Here is a 20,712-nt window from a genome sequence, read left to right on the forward strand (position 1 = left end):
CGGCGGCGCGGCCCGTGACCTGGACCACTGGGCTGGGGCCCACGACCCTACCACCACGCCTCGGGGACGCGCAGCCGCGCCTTGGAAGGGGAGTTTCCCGCCGCGAGTCCCGCCCTCCCCCGCCCGGTAGGCGCCTCGGGGCGGGGTCACTGGCCGGGAGGCCCCGCCTTCCGCCCGAAAGCGCCTGTGCACCCCGCTGGCCCCGCCCGTGGGTCCACAGGCCGGATCCCCGGGTTCCTAGGCTGGGACTGCTTCTCAGAACCACTCTGCCGTTTTCAAGCAGGGTCGCACACTCTAGCTCACTGGGTCCATCTTAATTTCTATTAAACTTTTTTTTTTTTTGCAAATGATGTAGTAGGAGATCCAAGGTATTTGGTTAATGATTTATTCACTCAGTCATTCCACAAACTTGTCTTGATCACCTGTTATGTACCCAGCACTGTGCTGGAATACCTAGGAGACAGGAGTGAAGTAAAAAGACATGGTCCGGGCAGGAAACAGGCAAGGAGAGCCTTGACTTGGTAGGGCTAACACAGTGCTACACAGGAGGGACGCCCGCTCAGCTTCGGGGTCAGCAAAGCTTCCTTAAGGACTACTAGGCTGAGACAAGAAGGATGAGTATGGGATTAGCCAGGTAAGGGAACAGGGCAGTGGGAACTGGAAGAGAAGAGTCTTCTAGCACTGAGAAAGAGCAAGTGCTGGGTCAGGAGAGAGAACATAGCAGTGAGGAGGCAGTAGGTATGGATGAATGAGCAGAGGAAGTGGGGAGAGATTAAGATGCTGTCAGAAAGGGGTTGGAAACCAGTTTAGTGAGTTTGGATGGACTTTTTCCTAAAGGCAATGGTAGAGTCATCGAACGTTTTTAATCAGGCAAGTGGTATGATCAGTTTTTTTTTTTTTTTTTGATTTTGTTTTGTTTTGTTTTGTTTTGTTGAGACGGAGTCTCGCTATATCGCCAGGCTGGAGTGCAATGGCGCGATCTCTGCTCACTGCAACCTCCGCCTCTCGGGTTCAAGGGATTCTTCTGCCTCAGCCCCTGGAGTAGCTGGGACTACAGGCACGGCGCCACCATGCCCAGGTAATTTTTTGTATTTGTAGGAGAGATGGGGTTTCACCATGTTGGCTAGGGTTGTCTCATCTGTTGACCTCGTGATCCGCCCACCTCGGCTTCCCAAAGTGCTGGGATTACAGGCGTGAGCCCCCGCGCCCGGCCAGTATGATCAGTTTTTGCGCAGAGAGCTGGAGGGATAGAGTATCAGAATGCGGGATGACAGAAACGCAGGTTACCAGTGGCATGGAGAGTGGGCATGGAGAGAAGTGGGCGCCCTGGGGAATATTTAGAGGTGGGATGAACAGAGGTTGGTGATTGACCAAGTGAATGACGGTGAAAGAGGATTCCAGGTTTTTTGTTCCCAAAACTGAGTGAATGGTGCTGCCTCAGGTGTCACGAGTCTGACCTTGAGGCAGTCTTCAGATGTCTGACAGTCTTCACTTGTATTTTCATGCTTAAAAGTGGGTGGTCTTGGGCTTGTGGTGGTGATGGCTATAAACAGCATTATGAGCTTAGTCTTGATGAGCTTCGTGGCAGATGGTTTTGATAAGATGATGAGTTTGGGGAAAGTATTGCCTTTCCAATCCTGCCATTAGAAGAGTGTAGGCTGAAGAAAGTGCTGTATTATTGAGAGGAGACACAGCAGTATTCATCACTTTAAACACTATCTTGTCAATCTTCTCAATGGTTTTGGCCTTGACCTCAAACCCTCACACAAAACCTCAGATCAATACAAATCTCTTCCTTTTCTACTCTTACTATTCATAGTTGAGGACAACTTTTCTGCTTGCACTCAGGAGATGACACTGCCTTCTACTTCAGAAAAGAAAATTAAAACTATTAGGTAGAATTTCCACAACTTCCCACTACTTCTTCCTGCCCTCCTCCAACATCTTGATTCACTACCATTCTTATCTTCTTTTCGGTGACTAGGAGTAAAAGGAGGAACCCCACATATTTCTCCTCTTCTGAGACCTTGCACCATCAATTACTCCACTTCCATGTATCTTAGCCTCTCCATTTCTACTGGTTCTTTACCTTAAACACATACTCAAGTCATTCCCATTTTCTCTTCAAAGGAGAGGACCATATTTGCTCTCTGTGATTCCACTTCCTCCTCTCTCCCTTGAATTTACTCCATTCAGTCCTTCATGCCCACCATGCCACAAAACTGCCACTTGTCAAGGTCACCTGTGAGCTCCATGCTGCCAGTTTCAATGGCCAAAGCTTCACCCTTGCAACTTTTGTTGTTCTTGACTACGTCCTCTCTCTTGACATGTCTCATTTGCTTGGTTCCATATCATCACTTTCTTCTGGTTTGTCTTTTATCCCTGTGACTTCACTGTTCCTTAAACATGACAAGCATGCTCTTGCCTCAGGGCTTCTTTACTAGCTATTCCTTCTGTCTGGAATGCAGAAATCTACATGACTCATACTCTCCCTTCACTCAAGAGTCTGCTCACTTGTCACTGACTACCTATAAATTAGTTCCTTTGTTCTTGTCTTCATGACACCACAACTTCACATACATGCCATCTCTTTACTTTTCTATAGTTGTCTTCTTCTAGACTGTGTCTTCTTATCCCCAGTTTTCATTCTGTATTTTTTTTTCTTTTTAGTAAGAGGAAATATCTCTACATTCAAATCTGAGCAGGGCATTTGGTGACCCACTTAGACATGAAATTCCTTGGCCTCCCTTTCACCAAGATAAGGCTATATCAAAAAGTTATGTCCTGTAGGATGTGAGTAGGACTGGATCCTGTCCCTTAAAAAGAAAGTTGCTTGCTATACCCTTTCTCTTCCCTCTTCCTGCTCTCTGGCAAGTGGCAAAAAGAAATGGAAGAAAAGACTTGAAATGGAAGCCAGGTATTAAGGAAGGCAAACTGTTCTCACTAGCCTAAGTCCCAAAAGAATCTCAGGAAGCTGGGGCACCTCCTCCCTTGGATCACAGACTTCTGGACCATTATGCAAGAGAAAATAAACTTTGTTCTTTTAAAAATCATTGTTTGTTTGGAACTGGTAGAGCAGCTTAGCCAATTCCCTAACTAAAACAGAGGGGCTCTGTCTACTTTATTCTCTGCTTAATCACCAGGATGTAAAACAGTGCCTAAATTGGCCGGGTGCGGTGGCTCACGCTTGTAATCCCAGCACTTTGGGAGGCCAAGGTGGGCAGATCACAAGGTCAGGAGATCGAGACCACGGTGAAACCCCGTGTCTACTAAAAATACAAAAAATTAGCAGGGCGCGGTGGCAGGCGCCTGTAGTCTCAGCTACTCAGGAGGCTGAGGCAGGAGAATGGCGTGAACCCGTGAACCCGGGAGGCGAAGCTTGCAGTGAACCCAGATCGCGCCGCACTCCAGCCTGGGGAACAGAGCGAGACTCCGTCTCCAAAAAAAACAAAAAACAAACAAACAAAAAAAACAGTGCCTAAAAAATGTGGTCAATAAAAATATGTTGAATAAATCCTAAAACAACATCTTTATTCTACATCCTCCTCCAGCTAATGTCCTTTTTTCAACTTCCTTTTCCACTCAAGCTTTGTGAAAGTATATCTTTTTTCATATTGCCACTAGTTCTTCTAAAGTCCCTAACAGGAATAAGTGACACTTTTCTCAGTCTTTTTGGAAACTGATTCCCCTTCTCTACTAAACCAAGAACCTTGCGGGTAGCAATCTTTTAGCATAGAACTTTGGATTTCCTTTAGCACCTGTTGCATAGGTATCCAAAAAATATTTACTGAGTTGAGTGAGTGCTTTGTTTCTTTGGAAACAGTAAACCATAGCAGAGAACTTGACAGACTGGTCTGAGATTATACTAGTTGCCTTTACTAAACGTGGGTTTTACAATAGATCCTAGAGCTGCTATAGTTCAGTCTCAGTATTTTGTTTTTAATTTAAGCTTCTGTATTTCTAATAGGATTTTTTTTGTTTGGTTTTTTGAGATCAAGCCTCGCTCTGTCACCCAGGCTAGAGTGCTGTGGTGTAGTCTCGACTCACTGCAAACTCTGCCTCCCAGGTTCAAGTGATTCTCCTGCCTCAGCCTCCCGAGTAGCTGGGATTACAGACATGCACCACCACGCCGGGCTAATTTTTGTATTTTCAGTAGAGATGGGGTTTCACCATGTTGGCCAGACTGGTCTCGAACTCCTGACCTCAAGTGATCTGCCTGCCTTAGCCTCCCAAAGTGCTGGGATTACAGGCGTGAAACACTGCACCTGGCCAGGATGTTCTTTTTAAGCTTCTTCATTTATGTTGTGGTGATCCCGGACAGGATTTTTGTTGTGGTTTTAAAACAAAAAGGATTGCAGTTGAAGGGCAGCGAATTTCTTTTTTATTTACAGCTGCTCCTGGCAGCAATTCAGTTACTACAGTACTGGGACATTTTGTGAAATCTGTGACTGGCTAATCCAGTTCTTTTTATTTCCACATGCACAAAATCAGTCTGTACCTGAGAGCAAGTTTTGCTTTTAGATGGTGGCTGAGGAGGTATCAAGCTGAAACGAAGGCCCTGTAAACATGTGCCATGGCTTAGGTAATCTTTTCACAAAGGTTGAAGATCAGAAGATCTGAAATATCTTAAAATAATGGCCTTCAAAAACTTTTCTAGCATATCCCCAAATAAATTTTTTAAATCAGTGCATTTCTTCATACATTTTGGGATTACATCTAACATTGTCAAAATAAATTTACATAGTTGTCAAGTATATGATTTCTAATATTTTTTAAATCTTTAAATTATAAGCAAAACAGGGCTGGGCATGGTGGCTCACACTTGTAATCCCAGCACTTTGAGAGGCTGAGGTAGGTGGATCACCTGAGGTCAGGAGTTCAGGACTAGTCTGGCCAACATGGTGAAACCTTGTGTCTATTTAAAAATACGAAAATTAGCAAGGCATGGTGGTGCGTACTTGTAGTCCCAGCTACTCAGGAGGCTGAGGCAGGAAAATCGCTTGAACCCAGGAGGCAGAGGTTGCAGTGAGACAAGACTGTGCCACTGCACTCCAGCCTGGGCAACAAAGTGAGACTCTGTCTCAAAAAAAAAAAAAAAAAAAAAAAAAGGGTTTTGGAAAAATTTGACAAAGCATATCATGTGAATTCAGATTTACCTCAATACCAAGAATTATGTTTAAATAGGACAAAGAAGATTTAAAAAATTTTTTATTTTAAGTTCAGGGGTACACATGCAGGTTTGCTATATAGGTAAACTCATGTTATGGGAGTTTATTGTATAGATTATTTAGTTACCCAGGGATTAAACCTAGTACCTGTTAGTTATTTTCCCTGATTCTCTTCCTCCTCTCACCCTCCACCCCGGTAGGCCCTAATGTCTGTTGTTTCCCTCTATGTGTCCATGTGTTCTCATCTTTTAGCTTCCACTTATAAATGAGAACATGCGGTATTTGGTTTTTTGTTCCTGCATTAATTTGCTAAGGATAATGGCCTCCAGGTCCATCCATGTTCCTGCAAAGGACATGATCTCATTCTTTTTTACAGCTGCACAGTATTCCATGGTGTATATTTACCACATTTCCTTTATCCAGTCTGCCATTGATGGGCACTTAGGTTGATTCCATGTCTTTGTTATTATGAATGGTGCCACAACAAACATACATGTGCATGTGTGTTTATAATAGAATGGTTTCTACTCCTTTGGGTATATACCCAGTAATGAGATTGCTGGGTCAAATGATAGTTCTGTTTTTAGGTCTTTGAGGAGTTGCCACACTGTTTTCCACCATGGATGAACTAACTTATACTCTTACTAACAGTGTATAAGCATTCCTTTTTCTCTGCAACCTTGCCAGCATCTGTTATTTTTTGATTTTTCAATAATAGCCATTCTGACTGGGGTGAAATGGTATCTTATTGTGGTTTTGATTGCATTTCTCTAATGATCAGTAATGTTGAGCTTTTTGTTCATATGCTTGTTGGCCACATGTATGTCTTCTCTGGAAAAATGTTCATGTCCTTTGCCCACTTTTTAGTAGGGTTTTTGTTTTTTGCTTGTAAATTTGTTTAAGTGCCTTATAGACACTGGTTATTAGACTTTGTCAGTGGCATAGTTTGCAAAATTTTCTCCCATTCTGCAGGTTGTCTGTTTATTCTGTTGATAGTTTCTTTTGCTGCACAGAAGCTCTTTAGTTGAATTAGATCCCATTTGTCAATGTTTGCTCTCGTTGCAGTTGTGTTTGGTGTCTTTGTCATTAAATGTTTGTCTATTCCTATGTCCAGAATAGTATTGCCTAGGTTGTCTTCCAGGGGTTTTGGGTTTTACATTTAAGTCTGTAATCCATCTTGAGTTGATTTTTGTATACGGTATAAGGAAGGTGTCCAGTTTCAGTCTTCTGCATATAGCTAGCCAGTTATCTCAGCACGATTTATTGAATAAGGAGTCCCTTCCCCATTGCTTATTTTTGTCAGCTTTGTTGAAGATCAGATGGTTGTAAGTGTGCAACCTTATTTTTGGGCTCCCTATTCTGTTCCATTGGTCAATATGTCTGTTTTGTACCCATACCTTTCTGTTTTGGTTACTGTAGCCCTGTAGTATAGTTTGAAGTCAGGTAGCATAATGCCTCCAGCTTTGTTCTTTTTGCTCAGGAGTGCTTTGGCTCTTCAGGCTATTTTTTGGTTCCATATAAATTTTAAAATAGTTTTTTTCTAGTTCTGGGAAGAATGTCATTGGTAGTTTGATAGTAATAACATTGAATCTCTAAATTGCTTTGGGCAGTATGGTTATTTTAACAATATTGATTCTTCCTATCCATGAGCAAGGAACATTTTTTTTTTTTCATTTGTTTGTGTCATCTCTGATTTCTTTGAGCAGTGTTTTATAGTTCTCCCAGGAAAGATCTTTCACCTCCTTGGTTAGCTGTATTCTTAGGTATTTTATTCTTTTTTTTTTTTTTTTTTTGGCAATTGTGGATGAGATTGTGTTTTGATTTGGCTCTTGGCTTGACTGTTGTTGGTGTATAGGAATGCTACTGATTTTTGTACATCGATTCTGTATCATGAGACTTTACTGAAGTCATTTATAAGCTGAAGGAGCTTTTGGGTAAAGAATCATGTCATCTGCAAACAGGGATAATTTGACTTCTCTTCCTATTTGGATGACCTTTCTTTCTTTCTCTTGCCTGATTGCTGTAGGTAGGACTTCCAATACTATATTGAATAGGAGTGGTGATGGAGGGCATCTTGTCTTGTGCTGATTTTCAAGGGGAGTGCGTCCAACTTTTGCCAGTTTGGTATCATGTTGGCTGTGGGTTTGTCATAGATGGCTCTTATTATTTTGAAGTATGTTCCTTCCATACCTAGTTTATTGAGAGTTTTTTTTTTTTAACATGAAGCAGTGTTGAATTTTATCGAAAGCCTTTTCTGCATCTATTGAGATAATCATGTGATTTTTGTCTTTAGTTCTATTTATGAGACAAATCACATTTATTGATTTGCATATGTTGAACCAACCTTGCACTGCAGAGATAAAACCTACTTAATCATGGTAGATAAGCTTTTTGATGTTCTTCTGGATTTGGTTTGCCAATATTTTGTTGAGGATTTTTGCATCAAGGTTCATCAAGGATATTGACCTGAAGTTTTCTTTTTTTGTTGTGTCTCTACCAGGGTTTGGTATCAGGATGATGTTAGCCTCATGGAATTAGTTATAGAGGAGTCCATCTACCTCAGTTTTTTTGAATAGTTTCAAGTAGGAATGGTACCAGCTCTGGTAGAATTCTTCTATGCATCTGTCTGGTCCTGGGCTTTTATTTTTTTTATTTTTTGTAATTGGTAGTCAGCCACTGATTCCGTTTCAGAGCTTGTTATTGATCTATTCAGGGATTCAATTTCTTCCTGACTCAGTCTTGGGAGGGTGTATATGTCCAGGAATTTATCTATTTCTTTTAGATTTTCTAGTTTATGTACATAGAGGTGTTCATAATATTCTCTGATGGTTACCATTGAGTCAATGGTAATGCCCCTTTTATTGTTTCTAATTGTGTTTATTTGGATCTTCTCTCTTTTCTTTTTTATTAGTCTAGCTAGTAGTGTATTTTATTAATTTTTTTAAAAAACAAGCTCCTGGAATCATTGATCTTTTGAATGGTTTTTGGTGTCTCAATCTCCTTTAGTTCATCTCTGATTTTGGTTATTTCTTGTCTTCTGTTAGCTTTGGGATCAGTTTGCTCTTGGTTCTCTAGTTCTTTTAGTTGTAGATGTTAGGCTGTTAAATTGAGATCTTTCTAACTTTTTGATGCAGGCATTTAGTGCTATAAATTTTCCTCTTAACATTGCCTTAGCTGTGTCCCAGAGATTCTGGTACATTGTATCTTTGTTCTCATTAGTTTCAAAGAACTTCTTGATTTCTGCCTTAATTTTATTATTTACCCAAAAGTCATTCAGGAGTAGGTTATTCAATTTCCATGTAAATGTATGGTTTTGAGCAAATATCTTAGTCTTTATTTCTGATTTGATTGCACTGTGGTCCAAGAGAGTGGTTGTTATGATTTCAGTTCTTTTGCATTTTGCTGAGGAGAGTTTTGTGTCCAAGTATGTGGTCAATTTTAGAGTATGTGCCATGTGGTGATGAGAAGAATATATAGTCTATTGCTTTTGGATGGAGAGGTCTGTAGATGTCCATCAGGTCCATTTGATCTATTGCTGAGTTCAGGTCCTGAATATCTGTTAATTTTCTGCCTCAATGATCTGTCTAATACTGTCAGTGGGATGTTGAAGTATCCCATTATTATTGTGCGGGAGTATAAATCTCTTTGAAGGTCTCTGTGGACTTGCTTTATGAATCTGGGTGCTCGTATATCAGGTACATATATATTTAGCATAGTTAGGTCTTCTTGTTGAATTGAACCCTTTACCATTATATAATCCCCTTCTTTATCTTTTTGTATCTTTGTTGGTTTGAAGTCTGTTTTGTCTGACATCGAGATTGCAACCCCTGATTTTTTTCTGTTTTCCATTTGCTTGGTAGATTTTTCTCCATTTCTTAATTTTGAGCTTATGGGTATCATTGCATGTGAGATGGGTCTCCTGAAGACAGCATACCAATGGATCTTGGTTCTTTATCCAGCTTGCCACTTTGCCTTTTAATTGGGGAACTGAGGCCATTTACATTCAAGGCTAGTATTTGTTCTTGTTCATATTCTGAATTCTATTTCTGTCATTTCAGCCATCTCAGCCTTGTTCAGAACCCTTGCTGGAGAGGTGGTGTGGTCATTTGGAGGAAAGAAGGCACTCTGGCTTTTTGAGTTGTCCAAGTTCTTGGGTTGGTTCTTTCTCATCTTTGTGGGTTGATGTTTCTTCAATCTTTGAGGTTGCTGACCTTTGGGTGTTTTTTTCTTTCTTTCATCTAGTATGATGACCTTGAGGGTTTGGTTGTGGCATAAGATGGGTTCAGTCAACTGGCTTTGTTTTTGGAAGATTTTAGGGGGCCAATGCTGAAACTCTCAACTCCAGGACTGTGTGCTATCTCTCTGGGGGACTTGTATTGGGCCCTGATGTTGTTCTATGGATCTTTGAGGTTAGGAATCCACTGTATGGGGGTTTGGGGTGGGGAGCTGAGGTGGTTTGGATTGCTGTTCACTACATTCTAATGGGTGGTATTAGCTGAAGCATTTTGTAGTGCAGTGACACTGGGATCCATCCTCATTCGCACATGACAGCAGCAGTGGCAGCAGAAGCATAGTAAGGTATATGCTTCTTGGCTGTAGCAGGATACAGGTGCTGGGGTACCTGCCTCCAAGTGGGCATTCATCACAGTGGCAGAGGCAGCACCGCTGGGTGGGGGTGGGGGAGTCCCTGCTGGCAGCTGTGCATGCAGTCATGCCGGTGGTGTTGTTAGCATGGGGGTGTGGTGCTAGTGGGCACAGGTCTGTGTGTGTTCTCTGTGTGCTGCAGGTAAGGGTGTTCCCTCAGAGCAGGGGAGGATCCACTGTTCTTGTGCCTAGTTTCACTCCCAGGGCAGTGTTGGCACAAGGGCAGGGCACTGGTGGGAATAGGGCTGGCTGACTGGCTCTGTGCTCACCAAGGCTCCAATTGCAATGGTGGTGGTGGTGGGGACGTGGGGTGGAGTTTATTCCCACTGCAGCAGTAGCAGGGCAGGGAGCTTGCACACACTGCACTGGTGGGCAAGGAAGGCAAAACTGGTTCATGTACATGTGCTCTGGGAAAGCAATGTGGGGGCTTGCTGTGAGCCTGGGGAAAGCTGCCGTGTAGGGAGGGAGTGGGCAGGCTGGTTCATGGCCATGGGGGCCACCCTTCTGGAGCTGTCTGCCAGCCAGGCATGATCTGCCAGTGCAAGAGCTGTGAAGTGGGACCACATTGCTCCTGAGGCTGCTTTGCAAGCAGATGTGGTGAGGCTGGGGCCCTGGGAGAGGCCAGCAGACGAAGAGGTGCTCAGGTTGAACTGGCCCCACATGATGGGCAAGATCACCCTGCAGAGTTCAGATCTCACAGTTTCCATAGGGCTAAAGTCTCCTATGGGAGCAAGTTGAGCCAAGGGAGATGGGCTTCCGTGGCTGTGCTCCACTACAGATCCTCCTGCACCAAACCCTTTAGGCTCTGCCTCAGCTGATGTGCTGCCCCCACCACTTCTCTAAGCAGCTGTTCCTGCTAACTCAAGTGTCTGTGCTGGTCGAAGGGGTCTCCTCCTGCTGGGATTCTAGAGGCCCATGGCGAGAACAGGTTGCTCCTTGCCAGTTCAATCCACCTGTTCGCCTGGAGTCACTGGGGCCAGGAACAAGTCCCACTGTGTGGTAGCCTCATGTGGGGTTCCCAGCTTCTTCTCCCTTCAGCCCAGCTTCTGGTCTTCCCTCCATCCACTCTAGGTGCCTTCCCTCTGAAGATCTGTTAGATGAGGTCCAGTCATCTTGGTTCCTTGGTGGCAGCTGTTCCACCTGGCTGTGTCCAGTCAGCCACCTTGCCCTCCCACCAGAAATTAAAAAAAATTTCAGGTAGAAAAATAGTTCGATTGCTTTGAGTTTTGTGTAGCTTTGGACTTTTAAAGTGTCAGAATTTATTCACTTACTAAAAGTGACTTGGAAAGTTACGCCTTTGGTTTAATTATTGGTAATTACACTGTCATTCTGTTTCCCTTGTGTATTGAACTAGGTCCAGAATCCAGTTTATGTAGACCCTGAACATGTTATGAGAATCTTATTGGTATTTGTCCCCTGTATTTAAAGATTAGCATTGGATTATTTCACATTGCATGGCTGTATCAAAACATTTCATGTATCCCATAAATGTATACACATACTATTTTTAAAAAAGTACACCTTTTAAAAAAAGATTTTTAAAAATAAATAAATATTAACATTGGAATATTTCAAAGTTGTCAGTGTGGATTGTCTCAACCAATAACCACTGCTTGATCTATATAATTTTTTTTAACAATAATTTTATGATTAAGTTATTCTTCAATTGTAGGAAATTTTACATTGTTCTAGTTTTTCTCCTTGAACTTGTATTTCCATTTCACTTTTTCCCACTGGATTATTTATTTGTTTATTTAAGAAAAAATGTATAAATATATAGCATCTACTACGTGTCAGAGATTTTAAATATAGACTCATTTAACATACTATCTCAGGTTAGGTTTCCTGGGAACCAGATTCTAAGATGGAGACTAGGATGTAGCATATTCATTAGGGAGCATTGTTGGGATCAGCACCTGAGGATGGGAGGAGGAAGAAGAGAGATTAGGTAGGGAGGGAAATTGAGCAGCTATGCAATGCCGAAAAAGGCCTCAGCCAGCCCATGGGTAACTCTGGAATTGGACTGGTCCTTCAGAGTTGTCCTGAGTTGAGGGCCGGTGCACAGGCATTTATACTATTCCATATATGTGGATGTGTCATTGAATGTGAACTGTCTCTTGGAGGAGGCATGATTTTGACTAAGGCGATTTCCTCGGTTAAGGCAGTTCCCAAAGAAAGCTGACAGCTGACGGCTGACTGCTGGCAGCACTCCCCACAGCTGAAGGAAGAGGTCACTAATGACTAAAGGAAAATCTGGAGGTGCATCACAGGGCTCACCACATCTTCATCATGACTTTATGAGGATAACACTATTATTTTTCCTATTTTGCAGATGAGAAAACTGAGGCACAGAGAGGTGAAATAAGTTAGGCAAGCTCATACGTTTCTTAAATGGTTGCGCTAGAATACAAACCCAGACGGTCTGGTGCCAGCTTTGTGCTTCTAACCACTGGCTCATGCACTCTCCAAGGGAACTGCCTTTTGATCTAATTACATGCTGTCATTAAAATAATCTTTTAAAGCAGGAGTTAGCAAACTTTTTGTAAAGAGCCAGATAGCAAATATTTCCAGCTCCTCAGGCTCTGCTGCTTTTGTTGCAACTATTCAATTTTGCTCTTGTAGTGCAAAGGCAGCCATAGATAGTGCATAAAAAAATAGCCATGACCCTGCGCCAACAAAACTTTATTTGCAGAAACAGGTGGCAGGCTGGATTAGCTTGTTGACCCTTGTGTTAGGAAATTACTTAAAGATTGAGAAAACACTATGGTTTACTGTTACTGGAATGAAATATTACTGGATGAAATAATTATAATGATCCTAGCCTTATTTTAAAAGGGTAAGTTTTAACAGTAGATTTCTCTGTGTGGTAGGTTTAAAAGTGATCATTATTTTCTTCATTATACTTTTCTGTGTTTTCTAAATTTGAATGTAATTGTTATATGCATTACAATATAAAAATGTTTTTAATGAGAAAAAAAGAATGTTATTTTAAGAGTATAATTGGAGGGATTAGGATGCTAAATTCCATAATAGACACATCATAATCCTATATCCACGAAGTTAAGGCACAAATAAGATTCAAGCAGCATATCAGATGCCTTATTAACTGGAGCAGTTTTAGTATGACAACTGCAACATGAGCAATGCAAACATTTCCTGCCTTGCTCATTGCTTTTTTTGTTAGTAATTTGGTGCATTTCTTCTAATGCGCACTGAGGCACTAAAGTAGCAGCTATCAAAATTGTTCTCAAACTGGCACTGTTAGTCCAGTAAAACCACAGTCATTTTACTGCCTGATCTCTACCCCTCATTGAACAAGACTTGAATAAATCACATTTGGGATTTTTGAAACAGATGATGTGGCTACATTCTGCCAATGTCTCTGCTCCCACAGCTATTGCCCTGCTTTAGGTCTTAATTACTCCTCACCCAGACAGTAGTCTCCCCAGTTGGCCTCTGGCTCCCTGGTTCCTACTCATTTACTATAATTCTTCTCCTCTGTAAGGCCAGATTGATTACTCTGAAGCATACCTGAAGCAACCCTTTATTTAGAGCTTTTCATTGGTTAACATTCCCTACAGATCAACATCCAGACACCTCAGCCTTGACTTAAGATGTCCGTGTTGCAAGTCATAATGGTTGAGATATGAGAAAAAAAAATCTTGTATTTTCAATGAATCAGATTAACTTTATAATTAGACCCAAAGCAGTTATATAAACAGTTTTCTGTTGGTAGTAAAATAAGAAAAAGATTTCCAGAACAAGAACTGGGAGGTAGATGTTTATTAGACTATGAAGACAACACATTCATGACCAAGGTCATTTTGAGAAAAAGATTAGGTCACAGAAAAATCAAAGCATATCTGATTGGCCTTAGTCAGTAATTTGGACTATTTCAGATATAAGGTACAATGTGTAACTGGAAAACCTTCAGATGAATAACAGACTTGACTCACATGCTCTAAATCCTGGAACATTAGCAGCTCATTTGAGAAGTTAAACCTCACTTTCTTGGCTAAGTATAATCATAACCCAAGGAAGCAATGAAAGAGGGGAAAAAACCCAGAAGCATAAAGAGAACCAGAATTAGAATCAGGACAGGCATGATGTGGACAGAAATTTACTTCCACAATTTTAGCCTTTTTATGACTTTTATGCTATTCAGTTTTATAATCATTGTTCTATTGGCATATTTTGTCCTCTTTTTGAAAAATATTTCAAATAATTTCCTACTTTAAACTTGAGAAGAGGGATTCAGTTTGCAACAGTGCTTAAGATAAATCTCATTTACTAAATTAATAGATGTTAAATGTGTTAGTTGTATAAATGAGGTAAGTATATGTTAATTATTTAAAGATTAGTAAATTACATATAATGGCGAATATTTCTCTCCATGTAACATGGATAAAAGCATCTGGAATTTTTTTTAAAGGGTTATCAACATGAGGTTGTCGCTATCTACTGTGACCCAACATATTTTTTCACACTTGATTTCTTAATTCATACCAGAGCTGTCCCACTGAATTGTTCCCAATTACTTTTCCATAGCACTTTCCTTATAACATGCTTTTGTTCCTTCCCCCTAGGCCCCCAGAATGCCCTTCTCCAAGACTTAGAAAAATCAAATGCTATCCATCCCTCAAGATACATCCCTCCAGCCCGTCCTTGAAGTCTCCTGCAGCTAGAAGTAGCATCTATCCCCATCTGGACTCCTTAGCACTTTGCTGTACCTCCCTTGGTCCCCATCTCTTTACACATACACACACACACACACACACACACACACACACACACAGTATTATAATACTATTAGCTATTATATTACATTATATTATTGTAGTTCTACAGGAACTACAAGAAATTCTACTATGAATTCCTTGAGGGTGGGATACATTTTACAGTCATCACTGTTTCTCTCATTATTTGTGGAATCAAAAAAATGAGTGCATGATGAAAAATTATACAAACACATACATGATTTCATTCCAATTGAAAATTAAAAAATATGACTGTTAAAACAATGTTGAAGGACATGTAATAAAATTCAAATATTCCTACCGTGCACAATTGTTTTCACTTCTCTGTGCCTCTTTCAACATTTATTTGTGTGCATGCACAGCATATTTGTTTGTGTAACAGGATGTTAAAAAATAGAATTTGTTACCTGTAGTTTTTGCTAAAGCTCTACTAGACTATAACAGAACAATAGGTGGTGGCATCTCCATTCCCCATGAGATGCTACCTACCTATGCAGAGCTGGAAAAGATTTTGCGACCTGAAGACCCAATCCTTTCTGAGAGATATAAAGGAACAAAAGAATCTGGAAGAGATTTCTTTGGAGAAATTCATTTTCTGTGAGTCTCACTCCTAATCCCCTATGAGATATCTGGGGGTGAGGGGCAGGTGCTGTTCCACACAGAGAGCTTGAGCTGTGCATCTTGGAAGAGGGAGGTGGGTAGGGAAGAGGGTGGGCTGCTTTTGGACTCATGCCTTAAAACTCAGGTACTGGGGCTGGCTGGTTCTAACGGCCAAGAGGTGAGAGGTGCACCTGTGGGGAACAAGCTGCACTCTCAGAGTTTGTCAGGATAAAGGATATGTGGGCCTTGCCTTGCAGATGGGATGTGGACTACAAGGGCAAGAGAGTCAGCTTGAAGAAATCTGTAGAATTATCTGCCAGGGCTGAGGTGAACACAGCAGAGAGATGTTGGAGGTATTCTGTTGGGAACAAGATAGTGTGAGGTAGAGATTGTATTTGATACCTGCTAGAGAAGAGATATTGCATTAAGGCCAGCATTAAGAGAACTTCAGATGAGAAATCCTGGTGAAGCAAAGTCTCCAAAGAATGCATGAGACCTCTGCAGTGAGAAAGAGATCACCTCAATACCTTCCGAAATCAAAGCATGGCAGTGACCAGCTAAGCAGATCTTTCCTGTCTTCTACCTGAAAGGGCCTGAAACTGCGATTCATGAGTTTGGGGAAGGCAGAGAGGCAAAAAGTGGGGAAATGGAAAAGTTGGCCATGTCCCCTATCCTACTGCAGTATTCCAGAGAAGAAACTTCAAGCTCAGAATATTGGCTACTACCCGGGATAAATATTTAAATTATTGGAACGAGAGAGTTTTTGTAACTAAATTTGAAAGAAGTGACTTTTTATATCAAAGACCAACCCAAAGATTTATGACCACTGCCTGTGATTTCATCCATGTTGCAAGGAATATCCCGCCCCAATAGGAAGAGCAGTGGGGGAAAAATAAAGTTGTTTTATGATGCATCCTATGGAGTTCTACTCGACAGAGTGGTAACATTCAACTGTAATCAGGATGAGCAAGCCACTTTATCAAACTAAAATTTTAAACTTTAATAAATATAATACAAACTGAAAAATAAAAATGATTTTTCAACTCTACACAAAAATGTTAACTGTATAAACAGTGAGATGTTACACAGGGCTGAGGCCGATAGTTCTTCAGTTTGTACATTAAACGCCTCCATGGAGGGTCAATTGCATCCTACTTATTCTGATGGTTATCAGGTAGCAAGAGATTTAAGGAAGAGGCACTTTTCTAATCTGGGGTAGAAAAAGGAAGTATACCGTGTATCATGAGAAGTATTCACACATAGTGTGTCAATTAAGCAAGTGCTCAGACTATTAACAATATTACTATGTGATGAATGTTTATACAGTGGATTCAAAAATGAGCTTCTTTCCAGAAAGCAGCTTAGTTTTCATTAATTACCAGCATCTTGGAAATTATTTATTTAATGGTTTAAAAGTTAAAGTTTCGGTCCATATTTGTTTTTTTAACATCAGCCAAGGAAATACATTTCTATCATATTGCATCTTGGGAAGTATGCAATAAGTGTAACTATTGAATATATATTGAAGAGCCACAGACACTGAATTTAACTGGAAGAGACTATTTTAATTAGAAAGACACTCAATCATCTCCTGTGACCAGCTTAAAGTTTTTGTTTTGTTTTGTTTTCTCTTATCTGGAACAAGCTAAGCTCATATTTAGAAAATAAAGTTAGTTTTTTGGGTGCATGGGTTTTAGAGTAAACCAGTAATTTAGTAAACTTTGACATTTCCACTTTGTCTCCAAACATTTAAATTCTATTTATCTGATTGAAGTTCCAAGGCATTCTGTGTTTACTTAGAAATGATTCCATATATTAATGTTTACAAATGCTAAATTATATTTGTTAAATACATGTCTTATTGCCTAAGAGTTTTTCCTTTTTTGTAAGTTTTTAATATAAATGTCTAGGAAATAAGACTCCCATTTAATAGCTTATAAAGAATGCTGATGTATCAGCAGTGGCCTTGACATTATTGGATACAAGTAAGATATACACTGATGATTAAATCTAATTGGCTAAGATTATCCATTCTAATAAAAGCACTGACTCCATGATGTTTTCTTGTGGCTGAAATTAACATTCATGTTCCTACCAGCTCTTTAATATCTTAGTTACTGAAAATTATTCCTTTGGACCTAATTTTTTCTTTACTTTGGATGTATTTGACAAGGTAGAAGTTAGGGATTGGAGACTATGTAAAGAATGAAATAAAATGTAGTCACTTTTAACTATATCCACATATATCCACAGGGAGATGGGGGTTAACACTGATAATTATTCTCAACATTCTTCTTCTGGGTTTGGAGTTAATTGAGAAATATACATAGCGGTCAGAAACATAGGGATCAAAATATCAGCATAGTTTTCAGTAAAGCTGAATGTGCCTTGGACCTGCAACTCAAACCAAGCTTCTTAGTAGCTGTACCCATGTCTAGACTTTGGGGTTTCTCATGGGTATTACAGTTGTAAAGGGTTTCACTTGCTGCCTCCCATCCTTGGATTCCGAATAATAAGTGTGGAAAAGAGGAAGTCACAATGCATAGGACTTTTAACATATTAACTCCACTAGTTCAAGAAAAATCAACTAATGGGTGTTAGATCAATGGATGTTAGACTATCTCCCCCCATCATAACACTGAGATGGGTCAGTGTTAGGGTTGCTAGATTTAGCATACACAAAAAATTACAGGCTGCCAAGTTTAATTAAATTTCGGATAAGCAATGAGTTTTTTTTCAGTGTAAATACGTTCCAAATGTTGCATGTGACATACTTATACTAAGGATGAGATACACCTAACTCCTCCTCCTATGAGTAGGAGTGAATTAAGGGATATAGAGATACCTAAAATTACACACTAGCAGAGGTATCAAGAAAAAATGAAGGCAGGAGCATAGGGTTCCCATGACATACTTTGGGGAATTTTGCGAGTTTAAGTCATCAAAATCTTTGGAAAGATAAAGTTATTTAGAAGACAATCACAAAATGCTACAATATTTAAAATAGTTGTTCATTTTACAACCATTGCTGATGAATGACTATTGCTATGGGTACTATAAAGAAGTAGAATTTTTAAAAAAAATTCCTGCCCTTAGTGAAATATATATTATTTAAGTATTATTGTATAACACAAAATATTTACTTCTCAGTATAAAACACAATAAGTATTGTTCGATGAATGGTACCATAAATAATGCTGAAAGAATTCAGAGCAAGGAATGATCTTTGTGGGCTGCATACCAGTTAAGAAGCATTAAAAAGTAGAAATTTGCCCCATTTCCTATGAGTCTAGAGATAGAATGAGCTTCAAGTAGAGGACAGAAAGAAATGGATGATGTCAAATGATAACTGATGATTTGTTTATGAGTACATATAAGATGTCTGCTTGGGATTTCTAGGGCTATTTGGAGAGTGAGTATTTTGCAGGGGCTAAGGATTCAAGTTAGTGAAGTGGCAATCTGTTGGAAAATTAAAGTCTCCATGAGAAATGCTGAAAATAAGAATTAATGAGATCTGGTGGCCTAAGGAGTAGAGTCCAAAATGATAAATCTGTGTAACTGGCGTGGTATCAACTCTGTTTTAACTATTGCTTAATAGGTTGAGGAGTTGAAGTGTTTTCAAAGTACTTTTCATTATGAAAATTTAAAAACATGTATATTAAGGGGAAGATGACAAAAATCTGTATACCAACCACTCAGAATTTAAATGTTTCAGGGTTTTAAAAAAATTATTCTCAGATCATTAGAAACAGAGTTGAAGTCCCCTTTGTATCCAGTCCCAGTCCTATTCCCGTTTCTCTCTGCAGTGATAACCACTATCAGAAAACTGGTGAGTTTCCTCCTATCAAAGTTTGTTATAGATTTACAACATATAGATGTATCTATTTTACAGATGTATCTGTAAGATAGCTAACATTTTGTATGTTTTAAAATGTTATAGAAAATATATCATATTTTTATATCATTCCATAGCTTTCTTTTCTATTAAAATTACATTTTAAAGATATATAAAGGTTATAAGATATATTTGTTGAATAAATAAATCAATGTTGTTATGTCCCAAATTATTTATCCAACCTACTGATAAACATTTAGGTTGTTTCAAGCATTTTTATTAGAATAAACATTCTTATCTATGTCTTTTGAACAAATGTGCTAGAATTTCCCAGGGTATATTCCTAGAAGTGAAAAAAATACACATTTTTATTTTTAACAAATATTGCCAAGTTGCTCTATAACGCAGTTTTACCAAATCACCCTTCCCACCACGTGTCCTATTTCCCAACATCCTTACTAACCCTTTATTACTCTCTTTAAACTTGTCAATCTAATGAAAAACATATGATATCTTAGTGTTTTTAGTTTGCATTTTCATGAATACTAATGAGAGTAAATACTTTTTCATATGATTATTAGCCATTCTTATTTCCCTTCTAAAAAATTGCCTTTTCTAGCCTGGGCGACAGAGCGAGACTCCGTCTCAAAAAAAAAAAAAAACCAAAAAAACAAAAACCAAAAAAACAAAAAAAAAAATTGCCTTTTCATATCCTATTTTTTTCTTTTTCTTATATATTCTGGATACTGATCCTATACATTATGAACATGTTCTGGTGTTGTTTGTCTTTTAAGTTGTTTTTGAAATTACATAACATCTATGGATATTTACTGTTTACAAAGCTCTTTTGATACTCACCACAACACTGTGAGAGAGGTGTTATTTTTGTTGTTGATTCAGATGCTGCTGCTGCTATCCTTATGTTTATTGGGCTCCTCCTCATAGTCTTCACTTTTAGATGTGGAAACTGAGGCTTTCATAAGTTACAGGTCCAGTGTCAAAAAGAGGCAGAACCAATTCTCAGACCTGTGTGCTGTACTGTTTTAAGAGGCAAGAGGGCACCGCACAGCCTGGAAGTTAGGTATGGTCTCTGGTGTGCTGAAGATGGCTCATGTCACCTTGTGAGGGTCAACTGCTAAATTTCCAGAAAGTTTGTGAACCAGTTGTTAACCACAGATACTATTAAATGTTGTATTATATATTTAATTTACAAATAAATAAATTACATTAAAAACAATAGTAATAAACACTCAAAACTCATTACTTCCTAACTATTTAGTAAATCTTACTATTGTGTACGTACTTGAGGTTGTTTGCATCCATGGCAACTGTATGATGGAAATCCTGCAGAGTGGTATGCTGCTATATATTTGTGTTTCTCTTTCCAACCTTGTGTTTAGTGATGTCAAGTAAGTCATTTGAAATCTGACATAGTAGGACTTTTTACACAATAGAAATCTGCTACAAATTAGGGCTTGAATTACTGTCTCATTTATTGTTTAGATCAAAGGAAGTGATGGAGAAAACAATAATGCAGATTAAACTCAAAAGTGTATTTTGTCTGTAACAGTTGAATAAGAAAAAATCTAAGAAAATGTTTCAGTATTTGAAAAGTATTATATTATTCAGCTACAAAGTTGCTTACATCATTGACAAACAAATGAAGTTTTAATGCACATCCACATTTTTCTTTGTTTCACTTTTGTCT

At 39.4% G+C, this 20,712-nt stretch overlaps 1 long non-coding RNA gene across 2 annotated transcripts; it reads left to right on the forward strand.

Moving 5' to 3' along the window:
* Nucleotides 1–18: 18 nt before the first annotated feature.
* LOC106997522 (uncharacterized) lies at nucleotides 19–14,873 on the forward strand. Of its 2 annotated transcripts, none has more exons than XR_001443720.3 (3): nucleotides 19–126; nucleotides 960–1,078; nucleotides 14,399–14,873. It is a non-coding gene; the product is annotated as an uncharacterized LOC106997522 (long non-coding RNA). The 2 variants fall into 2 exon arrangements; XR_013415446.1 differs by lacking the exon at nucleotides 19–126 and adding an exon at nucleotides 219–368 and having other exon boundaries at nucleotides 937–1,078.
* Nucleotides 14,874–20,712: the final 5,839 nt, after the last annotated feature.

The sequence above is a fragment of the Macaca mulatta genome, chromosome 3 (genome assembly GCF_049350105.2).
Source record: "Macaca mulatta isolate MMU2019108-1 chromosome 3, T2T-MMU8v2.0, whole genome shotgun sequence".
NCBI lineage: Eukaryota > Metazoa > Chordata > Mammalia > Primates > Cercopithecidae > Macaca > Macaca mulatta.